The sequence below is a fragment of the Hyperolius riggenbachi genome, chromosome 8, assembly GCF_040937935.1.
Source record: "Hyperolius riggenbachi isolate aHypRig1 chromosome 8, aHypRig1.pri, whole genome shotgun sequence".
Classification (NCBI taxonomy): Eukaryota; Metazoa; Chordata; class Amphibia; order Anura; family Hyperoliidae; genus Hyperolius; species Hyperolius riggenbachi.
In genome coordinates, this window is record NC_090653.1 from 79,132,226 (window position 1) to 79,153,150 (window position 20,925).

General features: G+C 49.1%; 1 protein-coding gene across 1 annotated transcript in view; it reads left to right on the forward strand.

The window, feature by feature from the left end:
• Window positions 1–3,386: 3,386 nt before the first annotated feature.
• Window positions 3,387–20,925, forward strand: part of LOC137528949 (cytochrome P450 2F3-like) — a 109,364-nt gene continuing 91,825 nt past the window's right edge. Inside the window, exon 1 of the mRNA XM_068250758.1 lies at window positions 3,387–3,509. The gene's annotated coding sequence lies outside the window, so the exon portion shown is untranslated. The remainder of the gene's footprint in view (window positions 3,510–20,925) is intronic.

Here is a 20,925-nt window from a genome sequence, read left to right on the forward strand (position 1 = left end):
CGCTTTGTGAATCAAGCCCCATGTGGTCAGATGGACCCTTGACCCAACGCTGTGTGCCAGAGATAACACCACTTGCCTTTCAACATCACGGTACAGTTTGGGTATCACCTTTTTTGAGAAATAATTGCGGCCTGGTATCTTACACTGCGGTGTGTGGCTTTGCTTTTGTGTGCTGCTTTTCCTCAGGTGGTCCTCAGGTGGTCATCCCATTGCAGTTTGTGCTTTGTTATCATGTGCCTTCGTAAGGAAGTTGTCCCTATGCGGGTCTTTCCACGGCTCAATATTTGGTGGCAGAGAGTACAGATGGCATTGCTCTCATCTGAGGTAGATGCACAAAAACATTTCCACACCGCTGAGCCCTGGGGTTATGGCACTTTGTTGGTGGTGGCCGACTGAGTGTTAAGTGGGGTGCCAGAATCAGAGCAGGAGGAGGAAGATATGTCACGCTTCCATGCGGAAGCTGAGGAAGATGAGGTGTTCGGTGGTAAATAGTCAACTACGTCCTGACAATCTTGGGGGTTGATGGCACGTGCCTTCTGAACACTGTACTTTGGTCCACAAAATTACGACAGCATGACCTCGAACAGACCTGCCGGGTGGCCTGCCTCTGCCTGTTTTGCCCATATTGGGGTAGATGAAGTGAAAGGTATGCACTGACTTGACTAATACAATGTGCAGTCACACAGGTGCAGTGAACAGGTATGCAGTGACTGGTATCAATACAATGTGCAGCTGTCACACACACAGGTACCATGAACAGGTGCAGTGACTGGTGGTATATAACACTGCGTGCGCTCACCTAGGTAGGTAGGTGCACTAAACAGGTGGGTATGCAGTAATTGGTATTACAAATGTGCAGCTGTCACACACACAGGTAGTCACTGAATATACTGGGCCTGGCAGTGAAACATTAGGATTTACCAAGGGGCCAAGGTCCAGCAGCTGCGACTGACTGACAGGGGTGTATATGCAACACAAGTGTCTGTGGGACACACACACAAAAAAATAGATCACAAGAGCAACATTAGCTCTCAAAAGAGCTGTTGAGGATGAGGAGTGCTTTTTAGCAATAAGTATCAGCAAGAAGGAGCAACCTAACAAGCCTAACACAAGAGCCTAACTAAGCTTTCCCTATGTCAGCAGGTTCTCTCTTTTCTCTAATTACTGCAGGCCACACGAGTGAGAGACGCAGAGACACCACAGACACGCAGAGACGGACTGTAATTACCGGTATGTTGATGCGGACTGTAATTATAATATGTCAGCAGGTAACCTATGTGTAATTTGTCATGTGGGCTGCGGCTAATGCTAGGTCTTATTTTCGGAGGATGCCTCATATTCGCAGCATAAGTGATTTTACAGTTAGGGCTTACTTTCAGGGGATGGCTTAGGGGAAAGACGGTAGCTCATTTTACTCTGGAAGAAAATACTTCTTACTTGTATATGTTTACACGTATTTCAAATTTTACAATTGTTCGCTATAGTGGACCTTTAAGATCCCCGACAACTCTGCACAATGTATGCTTACTTTCTGTTCGTGCCCATCACATGAAGTTAGGAGCAGGAAGAGGTGTCGCTTAACGACCGTCGTCAAGGGGACGTACTGAACCCGTTGGATGGTGAGTACGTGGCTTAACACCACCTATCAGGCGGAATTTAGGTTTAGGCAAACAATAAAGAGACACATGCAGCAGCCACCAATGAAAGCAGCACTGCAGCCATGAAAAATTAAGCCATCCACCACCATGTAGCCAAAATACAGATATAGGTACCAAGTTCACAGGAGGCACAGAATCCAAGCAAGTTTTCACATGACTAATCATGCTGCTGTTTCTCACTGTAATTGACTCGTTCTCAATCAGCACATCAGCACATCAGTTAATACATCTTTCCAGTGGTATACCAAAGGGGAGGGTACAGGGGAGGGCTGCTATGGGTGTCACCATGGTGGGGTGGGGGGGGGGGTGACACCTGGCAAGACATACAGTGCCAGTAGGGTGATGCGGTAAGGAGTTTGAAGACATGGGGCTTGATTCACAAAGCGGTGCTAACTATTAGCACGCCTGTGAAAACCCCCTTAGCACGTCTAAACCAGCTTTTCGCGCGTAAAACTTTATGCGGATAAAACGTTATGCGCATAAAACTTTATGCGCGCACTGCACAGAGCGCAGGGCGCTCGCGCAAAGTGACCTTTAAAGCCTATGGGACTTAGCGCGCATAGGACTTAGCGCGCGCAAAACTTTGCACGCGATCTGATTGAGAAATCCAGTGCTAACCTACTTAGCACCCTGGTTAGCACGTCTAAAGACTTTAGACGTGCTAGGTAGGTTAGCACTGCTTTGTGAATCAAGCTCATGGGGAGGAGGACTACTTCATTCCTCCCTCTCCTATGTCTCTCCCAGTTGCAGAGGGAATAAGTCACAAATATGTAAAATAGCACCATTCTGGAACTCCTAGAGCCTAGAAAACGTGGATGAGGAAGTAAACAGATTTCAAAAAACCAAAATGTGTATTTGTCTCTCCTTTTTTGAAAAAACAAGCAATGAAAAATCTACTAGGGTTAGTATAGCTTTAACCAGCCGGGCGGTATGGACGAGCTCAGCTCGTCCATCACCGCCGGAGGCTGCCGCTCAGGCCCTGCTGGGCCGAATTTCATCAAAAAAAAAGCAGCACACACAGCCGGCACTTTTCCAGCCGCGTGTGCTGCCTGATCGCCGCCGCTGAAAGAGGGTCCCCCCAGCCGCCTGAGCCCAGCGTAGCCGGAACAAAAAGTTCCGGCCAGCGCTAAGGGCTGGATCGGAGGCGGCTGACGTCAGGACGTCGGCTGACGTCCATGACGTCACTCCGCTCGTCGCCATGGCGACGAGGTAAGCGAAACACGGAAGGCCGCTCATTGCGGCCTTCCGTGTTACTTCTGGCCGCCGGAGGCGATCAGAAGAACGCCTCCGGAGCGCCCTCTAGTGGGCTTTCATGCAGCCAACTTTCAGTTGGCTGCATGAAATAGTTTTTTTTTTTTATTAAAAAAAACCCCTCCCGCAGCCGCCCTGGCGATCTTAATAGAACGCCAGGGTGGTTAAAAGTACAGTAAACTTAAATGTCGAATTTTTGAGTAAACAACATCTGGTTGAACCAGTAGGGGACAGTAGAGCATCTTGTAGTGCGTGGAAACCTGGAAATAATAATATTACTCTGTGCCAATAACCGAGTGGGAAATGGTCATGTGACAAAATAAATAAAATACCTACTCTTGTGCTTCAGTGCGAACATAAATTATTACCCAAGACAGGTGAACAAAATAATCATGTTTTTTGGAAACATATCAATGCTCACAGTATTCAGCTGGGGATGACAGGGGATTGTAAAAGCAAACAACTAAATAAGCAGATGAAGCTTGTACAAGAACATTGGACCTGACAGAAATATCAGCACTTACTCTAGTGAAACATCTGCACTTTTTGTCCAATATAGCTGCAAAGCATAAAAGAGGTTATCTTTAAAGGACACCTGAGGTGAGAGCATACTAATGAAATAAGCGATTGTATCTATCTTCCTTTTCCTAAAAATGACTTTTTAAGATATTCCACAGTTTTATTTTTTGTTTAAATCTACTTTTTAAGTTTTAACTGTTTTATTATTTTTGCTCAATGACACATTTATTGAAGTATGCCAGAGTTAAAACCTGTGAACTATTGACCCTTTTATCTCTTTCCTGCTCTCAGAAGCCATTTTCTGCTACGAAAGTGTGTTACAGTTGGAATTTCTTATCAGTGAGGGTCACACTGTAGTCACTTCCTGTCAGGACTGAGTCAGCCACTTACATACCTGATATTTAACTCTTTCAGGCAGAGAAAGAAAAAAAGGAACACAGCATAGTTACTTGTGTGCTAGGCACTGTACATACACATGTCTATCTCATCATGTCACACGTCACTTCAGGTATCCTTTAAGGCTGGTTGCACACTTGGTGTGGGGCCATTTGCATAAGGTATTGCACCATTGCATGCATATTTGTCCCATTGGCAGGTATCATTGTCAGGGAATCTGCACGCCCCTGCCCCCCGAACATGTACGCAAGTGACGTCAGACATCACTTGCGTCTAACCTCCCAGGCCACTGCACACTTCCAGACAGACACTTCCAGACAGGACCGTAACAATCTATAAAAATTGTAGTGATGCCATTGACTCAAATGCAATTGTGCACCAAGCGGTACCGCTCATACCACCCAGCAAAGCACTGCAGAGTCTGCTTCACCCCTGCGTCGATCGACGTACTTCCATTGCAACGCGTCGCATTGTGGGTACTGTGGCCAGTCTCACAGAAACTAATGACCACTGTGACGAGCTGCGGCAGGGAAGAGTACCACAATGACATGCCCCACTGTTCAGTGATTAACCCCTTCACTATCACTACACTACAGTTAAATCGTTAATTACCTTGATTGATGTCATAGTGTGACAGGGCTCGATTCACAAAGAGGTGCTAATCCAGTTAGCACGCCTAAAGGACTTTAGGCGTGATAACCATTGCACCACGCTGGTGGAAAGCCAGTTTAGGCGTGATAAGTTTAGGCGTGATAAGTTTAGATAAGTTTAGATCGCGCGCAAAGTCCCGCGCGCAAAGCAGCGCCATTAAACTCTATGCGACGTGCACCAGACTTTGCTAGCACAAAACTTTTGATCTGCTGTGCACCGCGGTGCTAACCCAGTTGGTGCTTAAACTTATCACACCTAAACTTATCGTGCATAAACTTATCACGCCTAAACTGAGTTTAGGCATGATAAGGGGCTTTTCACCAGGGTGCTAACTGTTAGCACCGCTTTGTGAATCAAGCCTTTAGCGTGTGTGCTGCAGTGCTGCTGCGGCTGCTATGTGTCTGTGTGTGTGCTGTGCACACACCAGGCCAGCTGCTGCCTGCCACGTGCAAACACGTGCAAAAACGTGCAAAGTGCCACATGCAAACATGTACAAAGTGCAAAGTGCCACGTGCAAAGTGCCACTTGCAAACACGTGCAAAGTGCAAAGTGCCACGTGCAAACATGTGCAAAGTGCAAAGTGCCACGTGCAAAGTGCCAAGTGCCACGTGCAAACACGTGCAAAGTGCCAAGTGCAAAGTGCCACGTGCAAACACGTGCAAAGTGCCACGTGCAAAGTGCCACGTGCAATGTGCCACGTGCAAACACGTGCAAAGTGCAAAGTGCCACGTGCAAAGTGCCACGTGCAATTGCGTTCAAAGTGCAAAGTGCCACGTGCAAACACGTGCAAAGTGCAAAGTGCCACGTGCAAACACGTGCAAAGTGCAAAGTGCCACGTACAAACACATGCAAAGGGCCACGTGCAAACACGTGCAAAGTGCAAAGGGCCACGTGCAAACACGAGCAAAAGTGCCACGTGCAAACACGTGCAAACTGCCAAGTGCACAGTGCCACGTGCAAACACGTGCAAAGTGCAAACATGTGCAAAGTGCCACGTGCAAACACGTGCAAAGTTCCACTTTGCACGTGGCACGTGTTTGCACGTGGCACTTGGCACTTTGCACATGGCACTTTGCACGTATTTGCATGTGCCACTTTGCACTCTGCACTTGCCACTTTGCACGTGTTTGCACGCGGCACTTTGCACTTTGCACATGGTACTTTGTATGTGGCACTTTGCAGGTGTTTGCACGTGGCACTTTGCCCGTGTTTGCACGTGGCAATTTGCACTTGGCACTGTGCACGTGGCACTTTGCATGTGTTTACACGTGGCACTTTGCACGTGTTTGCACGCGGCACTTTGCACTTGGCACTTTGCACGTGTTTGCACGTGTTTGCACTTCGCACTTCGCACTTTGCACGTATTTGCACTCGGCACTTTGAACTTTGCACTTTGCACGTTGGACTTTGGACTGCATGACCGCTGTCTGGAACCTAGGCCTGATGTTAATTGACAGCCATTTTTTTGTTTGTTTTTTGGGGATTTTAAGTCCCCACATCATCACTTATTGTTTCCCTTTAAAAAATAATGATGCTACAGGCCTCATTTACCCTAAAAAAAGTTCTTAAAGCAATTTAAAGGGCCACTTCCGGGTTTTCTACCCGGATATCTTAATTTGTACGGATAACCGGATAGTAAGGTCGGATACCCGATTCTGGATCCGTGTCAACTCGGATTTTGAAAAGGGGTATCCGAGCACCCCTGGTCGGCTACCTGCTGGTCCAGGCATTGGTGGAGGGTGGATCCGGAAGGGCTAAGGCGAGGCGTTGGACTAAAGAATGTCCGCATGTCCGACATCACCATGAGATCGCTGGAGCGTCCTGTCCTTGCCTGTGTGGACATGGGAGAAGGATTACTGGCTACTGCATCCTTTCTGCCTTCAGGTGAGTTGGTAACATGTCCGCCACTTTGTGCCTATCCCGAGGGTCTAGTAGCGTTGCCACCCAGTACAAGTCATTTCTCTTGAGTTTTTTTATACGGGGGTCCCTCAACAGGCTGGACAGCATGAAAGACGCCATCTGCACAAAGTTGGATCCAGACGTACTATCCATCTCCTCTTGCTCTTCCTCAGTGACTTCAGGGAAGTCTTCCTCCTCCCCCCAACCACAAACAATACCACGGGATGGTTGAGCAGTACAAGCCCCCTGCGACGCCTGCTGCGGTTGTTCTTCTGCCGCCGCCTCCTCTTCCTCCAAAGAAACACCTTCCTCATCATCCGAGTCTGACTCCTCTTCCCCACACGACTCTTCCTCCTTCCCCCTCTTTGCTGTGACAGGTCTTGAGGAAACATCTGGTTCTGATGAAAATTGCTCCCACAACTGTTCCTGCCATAACTGTTCTTCTTCACACTCCTCCACAGCTTGATCCACCACTCTACGCATGGCACGCTCCAGGAAGTAAGCGTACGGGATCAAGTAGCTGATGGTGCCTTCACGGCGACTCACCAGGTTGGTCACCTCCTCAAACAGCCGCATGAGCCTGCTTGCATTTCGCATCAGTGTCCAGTAGTTGGGCCACAACATCCCCATCTCCCCAGATTGTTTCCTTTTACGGTAATTGCACACGTACTGGGTTATGGCTTTCTCCTATTCTAGCAGGCGAGAGAACATTCAAGTGAGCCGGGCATATCAAGCGCCTCATCAGCAAGTTGTTTCTTCGCTGAATGTCCACAAAGCGTGCCATGGCCGTGTAAGACCGCCTGAAATGCCCACACAATTTCAGGCCTGCTTCAGGATGTCCTCTACTTTGACACAAATCTTTGAATGACTAGATTGAGCGCATGTGCCATGCAGGGTACATGTGTCAGCTTCCCCAAATTCAAAGCAGAAAGGAGATTGCTGCCGTTGTCACACACCACGTTGCCGATCTCCAGCTGGTGCGGGGTCAGCCACTGATCTACTTGTTTGTTAAGAGCAGCCAGGTGAGCTGCTCCAGTGTGACTCTCCGTTTTGAGGCAAGACATCTAAGGTGGCGTGACAACATTGTACCTGGCATGCAGCATAGACCCTGGGGAGCTGGGGCTGTGTAGCTGGAGAGGAGATTGCGGCACCAGCCAAGGAGGAGGAGGAGGATGATGACAGCAAAGAGGATGTAGCAGGCGGAGAGGAGGTGGTAGGAGTCCTGCCTGCAAGCCGTAGAGGTGTGACAAGTCGGTCCACTGCACAGCCACGTACTCCCTGCTTGTCAGCGGTCACCAGGTTGACCCAATGGGCTGTGTACGTAATGTACTTGCCCTGACTGTGCTTGGCAGACCAGGCATCCGTGGTCAGATGGACCCTTGACCCAACGCTGTGTGCCAGAGATGACACCACTTGCCTCTCAACTTCACGGTACTGTTTGGGTATTGCCTTTTTAGAGAAATTATTGCGGCCTGGCATCTTCCACTGTGGTGTCCGAATGGCCACAAATTTACGAAAGGCCTCAGAGTCCACCAGCTTGTATGGTAACAGCTGGCGAGCTAACAGTTCCGCCACGCCAGTTGTCAGACGCTGGGCAAGGGGGTGACTGGCAGAAATTGGCTTCTTCCGCTCAAAGATTTCCTTCACGGACACCTGGCTGCTGTGGGCAGAGGAGCAGGAACCGCTCAAGGTCAGAGGCAGAGTAGGGGAGGGTGGCTGTAAAGGAGCAAGGGAGAAAGCGGCTGAAGATCCTGCACTTGAAGGAGAAGAGGAGAAGGAGGGCGACTTTTCTTTTGTTTGCTGCTTTTGCTCAGGTGCTCTTCCCATTGCAGTTTGTGCCTTTTCTCCATGTGCCTTCGTAAGGCAGTTGTCCCTACGTGAGTGTTGGCCTTTCCACGGCTCAATTTTTGGAGGCAGAGACAACAGATGGCATTGCTCCGATCTGAGGCAGACACATTAAAAAATTTCCAAACCATTGAGCCCCCCTGGGGTGATGGCACTATGGTGGCATCAGCAGCTGATGTTGAAGGTTATTTTGGCTGGCTGTACATAGGTGGCGATACATGGCGCTGGACACTGCCACCAGCTGTTTCTGACGCCGAATCATCGTAATCATCCTGACCAGCTTTGCTTGCCTCAGACACCTCCAAAACTGCACCAACAGCAGGTACTTCATCATCCTACTCCTCACACATTACGTCCATAGTGTCGCCTAACTCACACATATAAGGTGGTGTAACTTGCTTAGCGCTATCATCTTGTTGTATCAGTAGTGGCTGTGAATCAGTGATTTCACCACCAAATAACTCCTGCAAAGTGTCAAATGCAGCGCATGTGGTGCTTGTAGTAGCGCTGGTGGCTGTGGAAGATGAGGTGTTCTGTGTTAAATAGTCAACCACGTCCTGACAACCTTGGGAGCACGTGCCTTCTTCTGAACACTGTACTTCGGGCCCGGGCCGCACGAAATCACATCAACACGACCTCGCACAGACCTGCCGGGTGGCCTTCCTTTGGGTCTGCCTATACCTCTTCCTCTACCTGTTTTGTCTGTTTTGAAAGGAATGCACTGACTTGACTAATACAATGTGCAGTCACACAGGTGCAGTTAACAGGTATGCACGGAATAGTATATCACACTGCGTGCACTCACGTAAGTAGGTGGGTGCACTGAGCACAACAGGTAGGTATATGCAGTGATGAGGTGGATCCAATCAACCCAATAGGTAGGTATATGCATTGATGAGGTGGGTGCACTCAACACAACAGGTAGTTATATGCAGTGATGAGGTGGATGCACTCAACACAACAGGTAGGTATATGCAGTAATGGGTATTACAATGTGCACCTGTCACACACACAGGTAGTCACTGAATGTGCTGGGCCTAGCAGTGGCACACACACAGTATGGATTATCAAGGCTGTCTATGCAACACGAGTGATACATGTTTCTTTTCTGTAAACTCACTTTGTATTTTGTAAATTGGTAAGAAAAACTATTACATTTATATTTGTGAAAACATTTTTAATTTTTGGTATTTTGTTTCACACTTGCCTAAAACTTTTGCACAGTCCCGTATGTTCAACAAGAACATGTCATATTGATTTGCCTGCAGGGCCTCTGTGTTGCTTGATAACATTTGGCCTGTCACAAGAGAGACCGTAACATAATATTGCCTCACGATATGTTGACTTCAAGTTCAAGTACGTTATCGTCATTGTGTAACACAACAAAATTACCTAAATATTCAATTAAAAAATATCTCAGAGAAGTTTCAGTGTTTAGAAAAGTTATAGCAGATGAAAAAAAAAAGCTGTTTTCAGCCTGCATGTATCTTTTTCACCTTGGTGAGATTTAAAAAACTTCAAATTGCCTTCTAAGCCACCAGCGAGCAAAAAAATTGCTCAGAATAATTTTAATAGTACATTTTCACCTACATTTTGGTACTTTTCCCATTGGACAGTGCTGCACAGTTATTTTAAATTGAAGATGAAAAATGATCTCCTAGGAGAAAACTCAGATGAAAAGGTTAATTGCATATGGGCCAAAGGGTTTCCAGAGTGAGGCCCAGCAGTGGTGCTCAAATACCCCATTTTAAAATTCGAGTTTGGTCGAATTCGAATAGTAAATTATTCGAGGTCAGTCGAATATTCGAGTCGAATAATTTTTACTATTCGATTCGACCTCGGACTTCGAGCTCACTATTCGAGTCGGTATTCGAGCTCATTATTCGAGCTGACTATTCGAATTGGCCTTAAATAGCTTCCAACACTTGTTTTGAGGGTGAATGATGCAAGAAACATCTTTTTTTCCATGTAACAACAGCAAGTGATTATGTGGGGATGTTCCTTTAAAAAAAATGGTGGAAAGAGAAGTTGTGTCCAGAATTTTGTTCAGTACTGTATATACTTCTTCTTCTTCTTCTTCTTCTTCTTCTTTATCTTCTATATCTTCTTCTTCTTCTTCTATATCTTCTTCTATATCTTCTTCTTCTATATCTTCTTCTATATCTTCTTCTTCTTCTTCTTCTATATTGTCTTCTTCTTCTTCTTCTTCTTCTTCATCTTCTTCTTCTTCATCTTCTTCATCTTCTTCATCATCATCATCTTCTTCTTCATCTTCTTCTTCTTCATCTTCTTCATCTTCTTCTTCTTCTTCATCTTCTTCTTCTTCTTCTTCATCATCTTCTTCATCTTCTTCATCATCATCTTCTTCTTCTTCTTCTTCTTCTTCTTCTTCTTCATCTTCTTCTTCTTCATCTTCTTCATCTTCATCTTCTTCATCTTCTTCTTCTTCATCTTCTTCTTCATCTTCTTCATCTTCTTCTTCTTCATCTTCTTCTTCTTCTTCTTCTTCTTCTTCTTCTTCTTCTTCTTCTTCTTCTTCTTCTTCATCTTCTTCTTCTTCATCTTCTTCATCTTCATCTTTATCTTCTTCATCTTCTTCATCTTCTTCATCTTCTTCTTCTTCTTCTTCTTCTTCTTCTTCATCTTCTTCTTCTTCTTCTCCTTCTTCTTCATCTTCTTCTTCTTCTTCGTCTTCTCCTTCTTCTTCTTCTCCTTCTTTTTCTATATCGTCTTCTTCTTCTTCACTTATTTCTCTTTTCAAATTTTTTTTTTAAAGAAATGCAGCTATTTTTGAGCGTAACAAATAGCTGGTGGCGCACGCATGTTGGAAGCGCCATTGTATGTGCTCCCTGGCAGTGGAAACACACAGACAGCAGGAGGTAAATTCAGCAGCAGGAGGAGGAGGATGAGTGTGTGGCAGCAGGCAGTCAATGAGGCAGGCAGCGTGACATAATAGCCCTGGTACCTAGCGGTGATACCAGGGCTGTAAATAAACACAGCAGGCAGGAGGTCCCAGACAGCGGTCGTGCAGCCCACATCGTGTCCAATACACAACTGGGACAACACAGTTTTCAACCCGGGCACCTCTGAAAAATTAAACTTTTTTTTTTTAATGGTTTTGTAGTTTTGGTTTTACAACCAATTACACAGATATATAGCTATTGTTTGACGTAATAGCTGGTGGCAGAGTGGCAGCAGAATGTAATTCTGTGTACCCTGGCAGTGGGAAACACAGACCGACAGCAGCAGCAGCAGGAGGAATGGAGGAGTAATGTGAGCAGCTATTGTTTGACGTAATAGCTGGTGGCAGAGTGGCAGCAGAATGTAATTCTGTGTACCCTGGCAGTGGGAAACACAGACAGACAGCAGCAGCAGCAGGAGGAATGGAGGAGTAGTGTGAGTGTGGCAGCAGGCAGGCAGCGTGACATAATAGCCCTGGTACCTAGCGGGTGATACCAGGGCTGTAAATAAACACAACAGGAGGTCCCAGACAGCGGTCGTGCAGCCCACATCGTGTCCAATACACAACTGGGACAACACAGTTTTCAACCCGGGCACCTCAGAAAAATTAAACCTTTTTTTTTTTTTTAATGGTTTTGTAGTTTTGGTTTTACAACCAATTACACAGATATAGCTATTGTTTGACGTAATAGCTGGTGGCAGAGTGGCAGCAGAATGTAATTCTGTGTACCCTGGCAGTGGGAAACACAGACCGACAGCAGCAGCAGCAGCAGGAGGAATGGAGGAGTAATGTGAGCAGCTATTGTTTGACGTAATAGCTGGTGGCAGAGTGGCAGCAGAATGTAATTCTGTGTACCCTGGCAGTGGGAAACACAGACAGACTGCAGCAGCAGCAGGAGGAATGGAGGAGTAGTGTGAGTGTGGCAGCAGGCAGGCAGCGTGACATAATAGCCCTGGTCCAATACACAACTGGGACAACACAGTTTTCAACCCGGGCACCTCAGAAAAATTAAACCTTTTTTTTTTTTTAATGGTTTTGTAGTTTTGGTTTTACAACCAATTACACAGATATAGCTATTTTTTGACGTAATAGCTGGTGGCAGAGTGGCAGCAGAAGGTAAATCTGTGTACCCTGACAGTGGGAAACACAGACCGACAGCAGCAGCAGCAGGAGGAATGGAGGAGTAATGTGAGCAGCTATTGTTTGACGTAATAGCTGGTGGCAGAGTGGCAGCAGAAGGTAATTCTGTGTACCCTGGCAGTGGGAAACACAGACAGACAGTAGAAGGGCAGTACACAGCAGCCCACTGTAGTTGTAAAATGTGTGGCTGCAGGCGACGTAATAGTCAAAGTGAACCAGGCTGGCTTAGTGAGCAGGAGCCAGGAGGTGGTAAAGGGTGGTAAGGCACATTAACAATGGTTCTAAGTTCCGGCAGCCAGTTCATGTCCCCCTCTCGCCGACAACACGGGCCAGGAACTCGCCTTCCACCCACGCCTGGTTCATCTTGAGAAACGTCAGTCTGTCCACAGACTTGTGAGACAGACGTGAGCGTTTCTCGGTGACCACGCCACCAGCTGCACTGAAGCAGCGCTCGGACAGCACGCTGGAAGGGGGGCAGGACAGCACTTCCAGGGCGTACTGCGCCAGCTCCCTCCAGATCTCCAGGCGCTTGACCAAATACTCCATGGGATCAACAGGGGCATCGCTGTCAAGCCCGCTGTAGGACCCCATGTAGTCAGGCGCTGGCTGTGACCGGAGGAGGATGCTGCTGCATGCACCTCCTCTCTAGTCACTGCTGCCGGAGCCTCTACAGTCCTGTAGAGCTCGTGGCTGAGAGACAGCAGGTCTGTGGGGCGCTTGCTGCTGGATGCAGGCACCTGCTGCTGCCTCTGTGCTGGCTGGACAGTGGGGGTGGAAGGCTGGGGGAAGGCTTCCTCCAAGCGCTCAACAAGGGCCTGCTGCAAGCTCCTTATTTGTTGCGCTGGGTCTCCTCCTGCAGGCGGCAGGAACTGGCTCAACTTCCCCTTGAGGCGCGGGTCCAACATCATGCTGATCCAGATGTCCTCCCTCTGCTTCATCTGGATCACCCTGGGGTCCCTGCGCAGGCACGTCAGCATGTGCGCTGCCATTGGGAAGAGGCGGGCCACGTCTGCTGGCACATCGGCGGCAGTGCTGTCCTCATCCTCCTCCTCTGCCGCCTCATCCTCTCTCCACCCCCGCACCAACTCAGCTGCGCTGTGCTGCTCCCCCTCATCAGCAGCAAGGTCAGGGACCTCCACCAAGTCCTCCTCCTCCTCCCCCTCAGAGGTGGACTGTGCAGCTGCTTGCCGCTCCTGCTGGTCCAAGGCTGCCGCTCCCTGTTCCAGCAAAGCATCGAGGGCCCTGTTCAGCAGACAAACCAGGGGCACCCACTCGCAGACCATAGCATGGTCCCTGCTCACCATGTTAGTGGCCTGCAGAAAGGGAGCCAGCACTAAGCACACCTGCTGCATGTGCCTCCAGTCATCATCGGGGACGATGGACGGGATGTTGCTGGTCTTGTCCCTTCTCTGAGCGGCGGAAACAGTGGCCAGGGCAAGGTACTGGTTGAGAGCGTGCTTCTGTTCAACCAGACGCTCCAACATCGCCAGGGTGGAGTTCCAGCGAGTCGGAACGTCAAGGATCAGCTGATGGCGTGGCAGCTCCAGCTCCTTTTGCACATCTTCCAGGCTCGCACAGGCTGCAGCCGAGCGCCGGAAGTGACGCACAACGTTCCTTGCCGTTTCCAGCAGTTCGCCCATCCCCTGGTAGGTGCGCAAGAACTTCTGCACCACCAGGTTCAGCACGTGGGCAAGACAGGGGATGTGGGTCAGGTTTCCCCTGTCTATTGCGGCAACCAGATTGGCCCCATTGTCGGCCACCACCTCTCCGACTCTGAGGCCTCTGGGGGTCAGCCAAATCCTCTCCTGCTCCTGGAATTTGGCCAACACATGGGTTGCCGTCAGCTTGGTCTTCCCAAGGCTGACCAACTGCAGCAGCGCTTGGCAGTGGCGGGCCTTCACGCTGCTGCTGAGGCGGGGGGTTTGGCCAGGTGTGCCGGAGGATGGCAGAGGATCGGAGGAACCTGCTGCAGTTCCCCCGACCCTGCGGGGTGGCACCACCCACTGTGTTGCTGCTGTGCCCGCTGCTGCTCTCCCATCCTCACCCCCTTCCACCAAGCTGACCCAGTGGACAGTGAAGGACAGGTAGCGGCCTGTCCCGAAGCGGCTGCTCCAGGAGTCCATGGTGACGTGGACCCTTTCACCAACCGCGTGCTCCAGCCCTTGGCCATCACAAAGCGGTGCAGTGCAGGAATGGCCTTGCGGGCGAAGAAGTGTCTGCTGGGGAGCTGCCAGTCTGGGGCTGCACAAGCAAGCAGCGCACGCATGTCGCTCCCCTCCTGCACGAGCGTGTACGGCAGGAGTTGGGAGCACATGGCCCGTGCCAGCAAGCCGTTCAGCTGCCGCACGCGACGGCTGCTGGGAGGCAGAGCCCTAACCACCCCCTGGAAGGACTCGCTCAAAAGGCTCTGGCGTGGCCTTTTGCTGGCACGGGAATCAGCAGACACAGCAGAGGAGGCCACTGAGGACTGGCTGCCAGAACAGGCCTCAGTGTCGGCGGCAGGAGTTGCAGAGGGGGGAGGAGCAGTGCGTTTCCGCACTCCTGCTGGTGCTGCTGGAGGAGCAGGAGGGCGGGTGGCTGCTGTTGCTGCTGCTGCTGCTGCTGAAGGCTGTGCAGTGATGGGTGTGGTGCCCCTGCCAGCACCAGATGCCTTCAGCCTCTGGAACTCCTCATGCTGGTGAAAATGTTTCGCAGCAAAGTGGTTGATGAGCGAGCTGGTGCTGAACTTTAAGGGGTCTGCACCTCTGCTCAACTTCCGCTGACAGTGGTTGCAAGTGGCGTACTTGCTGTCCACAGTGGGCATGGTGAAAAAGCGCCAGATTGGTGACAAAAACAACCCCCTACGGCATGGAACCGCTGCTGCCTGTCTCCCTGTGGTGGTTGGGGGGGGGGGCTTGGGTGCGGCTGGTGGTGGTACTGGCAGATGCTGCTGCTGCTGCTGCTGCTGCTGAGCCTGAGACACCAGCAGGCTGGGGGACCTGCCTACTGCTGCCAATGCTTGCAATGATGCGCCTCCTTGCAAGGCCCACAAGCGCATCCTCCTCCACCTCCTCAGAGCTGCTGATGACGACATCCCCTGGAGCTGGTGGCACCCAGTCTCTGTCTGTCACCGTGTCATCATCATCCTCCCCCTCCTGAAACATGTCCTGCTGGGATGATGACCCCCCAAACTCCTCTCCTGATGCATGGATGGGCTGCTTGACTGTCGCCACAGTCTTGCTGTCCAATCCCTCATCCCCCAAAGTGCCCATCAGCATCTCCTCCTCCAAATCGCCAACAACAGCAGACAATACCCTGATGGTGCCTGGGGTAAAAATACTGCTGAGTGACAGGTCGCCAACTTGTGACAGTGAACTGGCCTCCTCCCCAGGCCCTGCTGGGTGGCTGCTGCTAACAGGGGTGGTGGTGGTGGTGGTGAGGGTGGAGGCCTCGGATGCAGAGCTGATGGCGGGCTGCTCATCCTCCGTCATCAGTTGCACCACAGTGTCTGCATCCGTTTCCTCAATGGGACGTTTCCGACCCGGCTGGAGGAAAATCGGAGCAGGTGCTACACGCTGCTGCTGCTGTGTCTCTGCAGCGTGAGTTGCAGATGCTCCTGCTGGGCGGCGCCCAAGGCGTCCACGGCCAGTGGCTATAGGAGGAATGTTAGCCACTGACGCTGCTGCTGCGGAACTGTGCATGGTGGCGCGGCCGCGCCCGCGGCTTGCCACAATGCTGCTCCCTCTCCTCCTGATTCCGTTGCTGCCCTTCCCCTTGCCCAAACCGCGCTGGCTGCCACTTCCAGACATCTTCGATGTTTTGGGCGTAAACACAAAAGTTTTTTAAAAGGGCGGGTGAAAAGTGGGGTACTTTAATGGAGTGGGTTGGTGGGCGAGGTGACTGAGTGAGTGTCTAGTACAGTAAGTAAGTAGTAACAGTCAGGAAGTACAACTAGAAGTTACAATAATCAGTAGTAATAATCACAAGGAAATAGAGTGTGTGTACACTACAGACAGTGCATGCACGCACGCGCAAACACGCGCAGGAGCTAGCCTATGAACAGTGACTGAGTGAGTGTCCCTACTATAGTAAGTAAGTAGTAACAGTCAGGAAGTACAACTAGCAGTTACAATAATCAGTAGTAATCACAAGGAAATAGAGTGTGTGTACACTACAGACAGTGAGTGCACGCACGCGCAAACATGCGCAGGAGCAAGCCTATGAACAGTGACTGAGTGAGTGTCTAGTACAGTAAGTAAGTAGTAACAGTCAGGAAGTACAATTAGAAGCTACAATAATCAGTAGTAATAATCACAAGGAAATAGAGTGTGTGTACACAGACAGTGAGTGAGTGCACGCACACGCAGGAGCTAGCCTATGAACAGTGACTGAGTGTCCCTACTAGTACAGTAAGTAGTAACAGTAAGTACAACTAGAAATTACAATAATCAATCAGTAATCAGAAGGAAATAGAGTGTGTGTACAGTACACAGACAGTGAGTGCACGCACACGCAGGAGCTAGCCTATGAACAGTGACAGTGAGTGTCCTAGTACAGTTACAGTATATAACTATTCAGAAGGAAATAGAGTGTGTGTACAGTACACAGACAGTGAGTGCACGCACACGCAGGAGCTAGCCTATGAACAGTGACAGTGAGTGTCCTAGTACAGTTACAGTATATAACTATTCAGAAGGAAATAGAGTGTGTGTACAGTACACAGACAGTGAGTGCACGCACACGCAGGAGCTAGTAGCCTATGAACAGTGACAGTGAGTGTCCTAGTACAGTTACAGTATATAACTATTCAGAAGGAAATAGAGTGTGTGTACAGTACACAGACAGTGAGTGCACGCACACGCAGGAGCTAGCCTATGAACAGTGACAGTGAGTGTCCTAGTACAGTTACAGTATATAACTATTCAGAAGGAAATAGAGTGTGTGTACAGTACACAGACAGTGAGTGCACGCACACGCAGGAGCTAGTAGCCTATGAACAGTGACAGTGAGTGTCCTAGTACAGTTACAGTATATAACTATTCAGAAGGAAATAGAGTGTGTGTACACTACAGTACACAGACAGTGAGTGCACGCACACGCAGGAGCTAGTAGCCTATGAACAGTGACAGTGAGTGTCCTAGTACAGTTACAGTATATAACTATTCAGAAGGAAATAGAGTGTGTGTACAGTACACAGACAGTGAGTGCACGCACACGCAGGCAGTACACAGACAGTGAGTGCACGCACACGCAGGAGCTAGCCTATGAACAGTGACAGTGAGTGTCCTAGTACAGTTACAGTATATAACTACAATACAAAATACAATTAATCAGTAGTAAAGGACAGCAGAAATAATGGTATAGATGAGAAATAAACAGAGGACAGGAGAGAACAGCTGCCCACACAGGCAGGCCCTGAGGCCTAAAGCTGTAAGCCTGCAGCAGCTGTCTCTCTCTATGTAACACAAAAGCTACTAACTAAAATACAATGTCTATCTAACTAACAACAATATAGGTGTATATAGGAGGTGTATGTGAGCAAAAACGCTAGGTAAATGACCACAATAAAGCTCTTGCTAAGCCAACGCACAAAGGAGTAGATCTCTCTCTGTGCAAAGTCAGGCAAGGATGGAGAAACGGAACATGGCGGCCGCTATTTATAGGGTAGGGGCTGGCCAGGGTCCCCCTCTGTGATTGGCTGCTGTCAGAGGGCCTGGGAGCCCTCTGATTGGCTCTAAGGACATCAATCTGGGCTATGACGCTATTCGAGCTCGGTATTCGAGCTCGAATAGCGCTGTTAGCTCGAATAGCGCGAATAGTGAATGGGCTATTCGAGTTCACTCGAATAGCCCATTCGAATAGCTCCAGCTATTCGGAGCTCGAATACCGAGCTCGAATAGCTGAAAAAGAGCTCGAATATTCGAGCTACTCGAATATTCGAGCTCTGCTGAGCACCACTGAGGCCCAGTGCATACCGAGCGGTTTTAGCAGCGATCCGCCAGCTGCATCTGCATCTGCCTGTGAAACTGCTTGGCTAATGTATTTCAATGGGTTGGTGCAAACCAGCGGTTTGAGGTTTTTAGCAAACTGCAAACGTGCCTCCTGCTGCACATTTGCAGTTTGCAGAAGCATTTCTGCCTCAATGTAAAGTGTAGGAAAAAGGCTACCTGCTCTGGAAAACGCTAGATCAGAGAGATCAGAGCGGTTTTCCAGGCGTTTTTGTTACAGAAGCTGTTCAGTAACAGCTTTTACTGTAACAATATTTGTAATCTGCTACACAAAAACGCTCCCAAAAATGCTAGGCATGTTTAGAAAACGTCTCTAAACATGCCTAGAATCGCTCTGAAATCAGCTCCAAAAACCGCTAGCGTTTTGGCGATCTGCTAGCGGTTTTGGTGTGCACTGAGCCTTTGAGCTATCCTTGATAATGTTTTGGCCTTTCTCATACGTTGAGTCTCATACAAGAGTTTGAGCAATGGTAGTTCAGTGCGGATAATGACCTGCCCTGTTCTTGACCTGCAGCAGTGAACATTAAAAAAGCGTACATTTAAAAAAAATATAGCTATTCGAGAACTGACAAAGGCTTTTCCCACATACCTGCAGTGACAAAGACCAGCATAGGCAGTTTCACATTTTCAGACCTTGCCCCAGTTCTGTTCAGGGTTGCTCAGCATGACCTCGAATGCGAAGTTTACCCGAAAATTCGGGTGATTTTTCAGGTTTGTCGAATGCAAACCCGAACCTGAATTTTTCAAATCATGCCGAATGCAAAGTTTCCCAAATGTGCGCACTCGAATTCGGACGGATGGCGCGGTGGGTTCGGGTTCAGCTTCGTGATTCGGGGATGACGTCATTGGGCCAATCAGAAGTCCTCCAGCCGAGGACCTGGCAACCCTAGCAACCAATCAGAGGAGGGGAGATGGCCCTCCCCTCCTTTATATAAGTCAGCGGCCATCTTGTGGAGCCACGTACTTGTGTGACTGTGCTGGTACTGAGAGATTCTCCAGTGCTGTGCTGCGTCTGAGCAAGTGCATACCACTGCTAAACCTAGCGTTTGGCTTCCTAAACATCTCCTAAAATTGATTGTAGTCTTAAAAAGTTAGCTAGTAATTTGATTGTTTGTGGTCAGGCTAGTGTTGGTCTGTGTGCAGGCTAGGCCTGCTAGCCTAGGGCAGCCTTAGCCTACTACTAGCTTAGGTAGGTTAGGGATTCTAGTTAGTTGTGTACTTAGTTAGTGTACAAGTGTAGTTAATTATTTAGTACTGCTGTAGTCTGTTAGTTTATTAGCTTCAGTACTGTGTTAGCTAGTTACTGACTGTGTACACTGTACAGGCCAACAAACCTGTTGTGATCTGTGTGACAGTCATCAGCCCGACCCTATTGATTGATTGCGTCTGACCGTGTGTGACCGACTGTATTTGTCACCAACTGTCTGCACCGCACAACTTAGTTATTTGAAGTACGCAAGGGATTTATTAGTTACCTGCGTGCGACTACTAGTACACGTTCAGTTAATTTTTTGTACTGTTAGTGTGCGTTTTTATTAGCTTCTTCACTGTATGTAATAAATAATAGTTAGTCACATCACAGACCGGCATCCGTTGAATGACCTGTGACTGTCACCTGCCTAACCGAATTGATTAATCGCGTGCGTCTGACCATGTGTGACCGACTTTAATTGTATTTGTCACCAACTGTCTGCGCTGCATACAAGGATATCACCCAGTGATACCCTTGACTTACGTTGTACTGTGCTCACTGCTCACTGGTATTAATCATCTCATTACCCAGTGATATCCTTCACTTACGTTGTACTGTGCTCACTGCTCACTGGTATTATTCAGCTCGTTAGCCAGTGATTCGCTTCAGTTACTATTTTCAGACAGTCAGACTGCCACTGCAGTTCGTTCACCACGTTTCGTGAGCCCATCATGAGTTTCTCACAGACCTCCGCTGTGAGCAGCACTCCCAACAGCAGCAACAGCCAATTCCCCACGCAAGTTATGACATCCACCCCAGCAGCCAGTGGTCAGCAGACCTCCCTGGACTAGAGCGTTGTGTCTCTCGGTCCGGCATATGGGCAATTGAGGGCTGCCGTTGAGGAGATGATGGGGCCTGATTTGGAGGAGGAGGAGGTTGGGCTCGGGCCAGCATCCCAAGTTTATGTAGAGGATGATGAGGGGCCTGTGTCTGGGAATGTTAGGGTGGCAGAGGTGGTGGGGGGGTCAGGATAAGAGTTCTATGATGATCATGATGATGATCGGGACCATCTGTATGTGCCTCAGACCCCGGAAAACCAGTTGTATCTTGTGTTTAGGTACTAAAGTCTGCCTTCACATTGCCTTGGTCCACGGATGCATATAATTTTTTGGGTCCACACAATACATTGCCTGCTGCCAGTGCCACTCCTCCTCCTCCTCCTCCTGCTGCTGTATTTATCCTCCTGCTGTCAGTGGTCCCACCGCCAAGGTCCACACAATACATTGCCTGCTGTCAATGCCACACGTCACTCCTTCTCCTCCTCCTACTGCTGCTGTATTTATCCTCCTGCTGTCAGTGGTCCCACTGCCAGGGTCCACACAATACATTGCCTGCTGCCAGTGCCACTCGTCACTCCTCCTCCTG